This window comes from Pteropus vampyrus, unplaced genomic scaffold (genome assembly GCF_000151845.1).
Source record: "Pteropus vampyrus isolate Shadow unplaced genomic scaffold, Pvam_2.0 Scaffold302, whole genome shotgun sequence".
NCBI lineage: Eukaryota > Metazoa > Chordata > Mammalia > Chiroptera > Pteropodidae > Pteropus > Pteropus vampyrus.
In genome coordinates this window covers 4,658,402-4,666,384 of record NW_011889083.1, presented here as the reverse complement: position 1 = coordinate 4,666,384, position 7,983 = coordinate 4,658,402, and positions in this window count along the sequence as shown.

Here is a 7,983-nt window from a genome sequence, read left to right as displayed (position 1 = left end):
GGAGAGGATGCAGAGAAAAAGGACCCATAGTGCCTGTATCAATTTGCAGTCCCACCTCATACAGTGCTGGTGGGACTGCAAATTGGTACAGGCACTATGGAAAACAGTATGGAGGTTTCTCAACAAACTGAGAATTGACCTACCGTATGATCCAGCAATCCCTCTACTGGATATTTACCCCAAAGACTTCAAAACTCGTATCCAAAAAGATATTTGCACACCAATGTTCCTAGCAGCATTATTCATAGTGGCCAGGATATGGAAGCAACCGAAGTGTCCTACGGTAGATGATTGGCTAAAGAAGCTGTGGTACATATATACAATGGAATATTACTCAGCCATAAGAAGAGATGAAATACTGCCATTTGCTACAACATGGATGGAGCTCAAGATAATCATTCTAAGCAAAATAAGCCAGATGGAAAAAGTTGAAAATGACATGATATCATTTAAATGTGGGATATAAATCTAAAAAGCAACAAATGAGCAAGACAAATAAACAGAGACTCATGGACATAGACTATAGGCTAGTGGTTACTACAGAACTATAGACTAGTGGTTACTAGTGGGGTCGGGGAGGAGGGGAGAGATAGACAGGTTAAATGGAGTCAAATATAGCAGGTTAGAGGGAGGGTGAAGTGGGTAAAGGGGATCAAATATATGGTAGCTGAAGTAAACTGGACTTTAGGTGGTAAAAACATTATAGAATATACAGATGTCAAATGATAATGTATGCCTGAAAATTATATAATTGTATTAACCAATGTTATCTCAATAAACTTAAATTAAAAAAAAATGAAAAACTGCAAAAATCATAAATAAAAAAACAGAGGCAGATCTCTGTTGGCTCTCTCTTATCTACCTTTAAAAGGTCATTTGGAATGGGCTTAGAGGAAATAGAAGCTGAGATTAAAGGTCAGCTCTGTTCTAGGTTACAGGGGAACATTTTCACTTGAGTTCTTTTCACGATTTTTAGTGATCAAACTTGAAGTCTACAATCAGACTGCAGGCAAAGGGACAATATCTAAGCCGAATACTCCAACTCTTTTATTTAACTCACTTATTGAGGTATGTTGACATGTACAAAGCTGTACATATTTAATGTATATACCTTGATGAGTTTGAGGATAAGCAAACACCTGTGAAACTATCACATAGACATACCCACCACCTCCCAAAGTTTACTCACACGACTACTATTATTATTATTATTGTTATTATTAATTTTTGTGTGTGTGTGGTGCGGTGTGTGTGTGGTAAGAACACTTAACATGAGATTTACCCTCTTGGAAAATATAAGTACACAATACAATTAGCTATAAGCACTATACTATAGATCTCCAGAAGTTATTTATCTTGCATAAAACTGTGCTCTTTGACCATCACCTCCCCATTTCTCTCTTCCCTCAATCCCTGATAACCACCATTCTACTCTCCACTTCTATGAGTTTGACTATTTTAGATTTCACATGTAAGTGAGATCAAACAATATTTGTCTTTCTGTGCCAGACTTATTGTGTGTGTGTGTGTGTGTGTGTGTGTGTGTGTGTTCCCATATCTTTACTATTTTGTCTGACTACTTTAAGTTCAGGCAAAAGAGTCCTTACATCTTACCTAGGATCAAACTCTGACAATCAAAGTAGGAAAATAGAGAAGGATTTGGGCTAAATATCTATTTTACATATAATTTTAAAAAGGTTTTTTTGCACGCACGTGTGCATTTGTGCATGTTTGCTAAGATATTGCTAAGATATAATGAGTTAAAGGTACTCTTTAGAAATCGTGGGTAATGGAATGAGCCAAAGAATCCTGGAGAAATCCATCATAGCAAGTGAAATATATGGATCTATCCATGAGTGTATGTGACTTCCACAGAGATGTGATGCTACCCTGCATTGTGAAAATTTTTGCTCCCATTATAAAGCATTATAAAATCATTTTCCATTTCTCTATTATTTAAAATTGAAACTTCTAACATTAGCTTGGGTTGCCAACAGATCATCTAGTTTTCCAAGTTGTCATTTGATATGAGCTGAGTTTTTATCCAGTGTGAGTTGAGTTAGGAGTCAATGGATGTTTTGGGGGAAGGCTTAAGACAAAGAAATGTGGTCAGGATTATCATTTAAGAGAGTATTTTAAATCTTGGGCATTGTTTCAAATGGCAACTACAGTTATGAAAGTATTTAATTACAAAATAATAACACTCCAGTCACAGACCTCAAAGAACTTTTGATGGATGTTTAAATATTGTCTATGATATCAGTCCATCTTTACAACATATTATCTAAAAATCTGAGCTCATGGGAGATTTCCTGATGTAGTTATTATAATTTTATTTATTTTTTAGAATATTTTCTTTATTATCTGGATTATTTATAATTGCCTTTTGTAGTAATATTCCACTCCCAAGTATTAAGTATTTCTATTTAAATTCTAGCTTCCCATACCATGGAATCATGACTTAAATATTTGTAATCCCATTTTCCTAATGTTGATCATCCCAGTAACATTTCCTGGTTTTCAAAAAGTGATAATGTCACTTTCTGCCTACCTCTTCGTCAGCTTATTTCTAAATACATATTAAAATTAGGTTTATGGCATTTGAGTTTCTTGAGTAATTTTCACTATTAGGAGATAGCTTTCACTTAGTTTTCTAGTAAAACTTATTTTAAAGTTGCTATAATTTCTTTGGAGATTTGTTTTGTTTTGTTATCTTATTTGAAACTCTGGAGACTCTAGAAAGGCCATGATTATTGGAGTCACTCTTTGTATATAGTAATAAATGGATATTAATTCAAGGTAATACAATAACCTCTATATCTTTCACAGAGAGGGGGAGGATCACCAGAAATTTTTAAGGAATTTTACAGTGGAGGATTGGAGGCACATAATGAATAATTGTGTTGTTATCAAAGTGTTTGCAAGACGATGTACAGATGTAGACACAAGAAAACATATTTTAATTCATGCACTTTGCATAAAAAGTAGAATTATATGTCACCTAGATCCAAGTAAAGGCTGGTTTTAAATTAGACGTGCGAGCAGAATTGGCAGTTCTAATTGGTCTACCATAAGCTTCTGGGAATTGGATGATTACTTTCAAAATGTTTATGGAAGAAAAATGCAAAATGTTACCCTAAGCTTTGTAAAAAGTTGTACATCCAATTGGAACATTTTACACTAAAATGATAAGAAAGAAATTTGCCTCCTTCTCATATGCATGGGAATATCACCCTGCCTATTCCAGAATTATATGATGTATTACTACTTTAAGAATCAAGTGGTTATTAAATTAATGAGCTAGTTTATTTATTTTCTAGAGTTTGAGCAAAAGAAAAATAATACCCCAAGCCCCAGTGGTCCTCAGGCTTACTTGACTTGTCTGCTTGTAGACATTCTTAATGCAATTTATTGGAATGGCACATATATCCACCTTCATCTTGGAAGCAGCCAAAGAATAAAATTGCTGTCAGAAGAGACTAGCTTGAATCACATCTACCCAACATTCTCTGAAAAACATGCCCTGAGTTCATTTTGAGAAATAGAAAGAGAAATCAGGTACAGCCTTCCACACTCTTGATTTGTGTTCTGAAATGATGAAATGAATGAGGATGAAGGGGCTTCTGATACATCTCTCAGTCATGGGAACTGACCTGTCACACATCTGTGGAAGTCACAATCAACCCAGGGACTTAATATCTTTGAGGTAATATAGAACTTGTCTTTCAGATAGATTTAAAGAAATGAATTAAAGTTTGTCAGTGTAATTTTGAAAAGACACAATTCGCCAGAATATAGATGGATACCCAGTATCATAAGTTCAAGAAAGGGTAGTCATTGGTTATAAGAGCTGATGGGATAGAATAAATGATAAAAGATCTGCAGGGAACATTAGCCATCTGGCCTACTCTTTGAAACTCTCCTCTGTGTGATCTGGAGACTAATCCATAGCTGAGCGCCACCTGGTACACTCCCTGCCTTGTCCACCCTTCCCTCCTCCATTGCTACAGTGCTTGTCAACTGGTCTAGAAAAGTCTTTATTCCAGTTGCTGGTTTTTAGATGTCTATATTAATAACTTCTTTATTACTATGTATATTTCCTCCAGTGGTTATGAAAGGTTCTAATTCTGCACAAGCAAAATGACAAAATGGAATTGTTATTGGGAAGAAATGACTTGTATCAGAAATAAAATGTGCCATATGGAGACCTTTCTCTAGGTTCTACTGATTAGCTGTCCTGCCAAGCCAGGCAACAGAATCAGGTAGTAGTCACTTACTTGAGGGATTAATATATCACAATATTTAGAGGAATTATTTAATTTGTGACTTTATAAAAAAGAAAATATATAGATTAGTTGATTGGAACACACTTTGGAATTAGAATTATGTATGTTTTATAATGAGGAGTCCCATAAATATGCAAACATCAAGTATAATGAAAAATATATCGATGAACTTGAGAAGCTAGAAGAGCTTTAATTCTTCCACTCCCCTCCACTCCCCTAAAAAATGATGACTGAAAAGGGCTGGCCAGAGAGGCCAAGCAGAAGAGAGAGGGAAGTGAACAACTGGGCCTACTGAAAAATCATATGAGATAAAAAGTTAAAATTGGACATAAAAAAATATCCCCTAGGGAATTTATATCACTTTTGATCACCTTTAAAATCTGGAGTTATTTCTGGACAAGGTTTGGCTCCTGGCCATCCACTAACTCTGGAGGCCTCTACTATCTCCACCCGCTAAGGATCTCTCAGTGCCAGGTTATTGATAGTTCCTTGAAAACCAGAAAGCTGCCCAGACACTCTGTCACCCAAGTCTATATGCATGCTTCTCCGTGCTAGACTTTGTCTCTCTGTATAGCCAGGCTGGGACCTCATTGCCCTTTTCTAGCTACTTGACTGAATCTGTCTGCTGGCATATCACCATCCTCTGTGCCAATTTGAAGTCAGCACAAGAAAGACAGGGCGTTCTTTAAGGCTGTTCTGTTGATTATATTTTCGTCTGTACATCGCTGTCAGGGAGACAGGTCCATGGGATTCTCTGTCACTTGAGAAGGAACTAGAAACAGTGTAGAAATGACTGTGTGAGATTGTGATAACTTTTGGAGGATTTCCATGGCCTGGCATCTTTCATGGACAGTGGAGTCTGTTTCTATGCCTGTGGCCCATGGAACAGGGAAGGAAGGGTGGGACTTTCTTGTTTGTATTATCCATGACTGGCTGGCTCTGAGCATTCTAGTGTTTTTAACATGAGCATCCTGGAGGCTCTGTGATAGACAACCAATATCTTTACCTGTTCCTTACCACCTTCTGCGTGGCCACGTGGCACTTGTCAACTGTGAAGTTATATGCTGCACTGAGCGATAGAAGCAGAACCTGAATCAAGGATTTGAGTGCAAGTAACTTATTTGGGAGGTGATCCCAGGAAACATGATACTTAATCCCAGTGGGGAATTCTGCAGGCCAATGTAGATCATGCGATTCAGTTAAAACACTGGAGGATGAGAGATGAGACATTTCTACATCACCTCCTCTTAGTTATGAAGGGCTGCTGGACAAGGGCAGGGTTAACTTTCTGACACTTCCAGCTTACTTCTGGGGTGGGCAAAGTGGTATCTGGTAGCCAGAAGAAGCATTTAGTGATGGACAAGCAGACTTTGGCAGTTAAAAATCAGGCTACTGTGCACTGATGGATATGGAGGAAGGGTTAGGAAGGGGCCCTGACAGCCTTTGTAAGTCCTCTGTGCTCTCATTTCTTTCCTATATCCACCCATTATAGTCTCTAGAGAGCTTTGCTTCAATAACTGGGCAGCACTGGCCTCCTTTCAGGTACACTCAGACCTGGAGATCTGGGTATGTTAGGTATTAAAGAATAGGTATGCCCCTGTCCCCAAACATACACAACTTTGTGAGAGGTTTGCTGTGTGAACCAGGTCACGAAAACCAGAGGTTGTTATTATAGGCCAAGTTGCTTCTTTAACACACCATGAGGTTTGCCCTACAGCAAAACACATATCCTTAACACCCCAAATCTGCTTCTTTCCTTCTTTTTCACAGCTCCTAGATTTTGATACATCCTTGAAGCTCCTAGGAACCTCTGAGACCAGCCCCCACTAACCTGGGTTTCTCTGTTGCTCGGCTTACATGTGCTGCGCATGTGAGTCTAATCTTTGTTCAGCAGAGTCTTGACATGAAGAGCTCACACATACTGGTAGGGAGAGAAGTCTGTACTTGCAACAGGTTCAGAGCTACTGCATGGTTTCCAATCCCGAGCTCCCAATATGCCTCCTTTGGTTTGGCTCTTTGGCAGGACTGTCAAAGAAAGAAAGCACCCTAAGTCAGCATGAGGGCATGGTCTCCAGGAAATGAGAGCCATGCCCCTTTTATTTTAGCCTCTGTAGCCTCCAAAGAGTTATTGGTTTTTTTTTTAAATTAATCAATCAGAGAAGTAACAAATGTTAGTTAGGCAACCACCATTTGCCAAACAAAGCAGCAGATGCTGAAGGAATCACACAGATGTTGGAAAGGGTTCTTGTTTTTGGTAAGTTTATAGTCTAGATGAAAACATCAATTTTTTTAAATTAAGTTTATAGAGTAACATTGGTTAATACAATTATATAATTTTCAGGTGTACATTATAATTTGACATCTATATATTCTATTGTGTGATTACCACCTAAAGTCCAGTTTTCTTCAGCTACCATATATTTGATCCCATTTACTCACTTCACCCTACCCCTATCCCAATATATTTGAACCCCTTTACCCCGTCTACTTCTCTCTTCCTCCCCCACCCCCTATCCACTGGTAACCACTAGTTCATTGTCCATATCCCTGAGTCTCTGTTTGTCCTGTTCATTTGTTGCTTTTAGGTTTATATCCCATATATAAGTGATATCATGTGATTTCCAATTTTTCTGTCTGGCTTATTTCGCTTAGAATGATTATCTTGAGCTCCATCCATGTTGTAGCAAATGGCAATATTTCATCTCTTCTGGTAGTATTCCATTGTGTATATGTACCACAGCTTCTTTAGCCAATCATCTATCATAGGATACTTCAGTTGCCTCCATGTCCTGACCACTGTGAATAATACTGCTAGTAACATTGGTGTGCAAATATCTTTTTGGATATGGGTTTTTAAGACTTTGGGGAGTAAATACCCAGTAGAGGGATTGCTGGATCATATGGAAGATCAATTCTTAGTTTTTTGAGGAACCTCCATACTCTTTTCCACAGTGACTGTACTGATTCGTAGTCCCACCAGCAGTGGATAAGGGTTCCTTTTTCTCTGCATCCTCTCCAACATTTGTTATTACTTGTCATGTTGATTATAGCTGTTCTAAAAGGTATGAGATGGTATTTCACTTTGGTTTCGATTTGTATTTCCCTAATAGCTAGCTATGTTGAGCCTCTTTTCATATATATGTTGGTCATTTGTATGTCCTCTAGGGAGAAGCATCTGTTCAGGTCCTCTGTCTAATTTTTGATTGGATCGTTTGGTTTTTTATTGTTATTGAATCGTATGAGTTCTTTGTATATTTTGGATATTAAGCCCTTATCGGAGGCATTGCTTGCAAATGTATTTCCCCATTTGGATGTTTGTCTCTTTACCTTGTTGATGATTTCTTTTGCAGAGCAGAAGCTTTTTTGTTTGATGTAGTGCCATTCATTTATTTTAGCTTTTACTTCCCTTGCTTTTGAGGTCAATTCATAAAGTCCTCTTTAAGTCCAAAGTCCTTGAGCTTAGTTCCTATGTTTTCTTCTATGCTTTTTATTGTTTCAGGTCTTATATTTAGGTCTTTAACTCATTTTAAGTTAATTTTAGTGTGTGGTGATAGACAACTGTCTAGTTCCATTCTTTTGCAGGTGGCCTTCCAATTTTCCCAGCACCATTTATTGAAGAGGATTTACTTTCTCCACTGTAAGTTTTGGCTTTTTTTTTTGTCAAAAATTATTTGCCCAAATAATTGGGCAAATAATT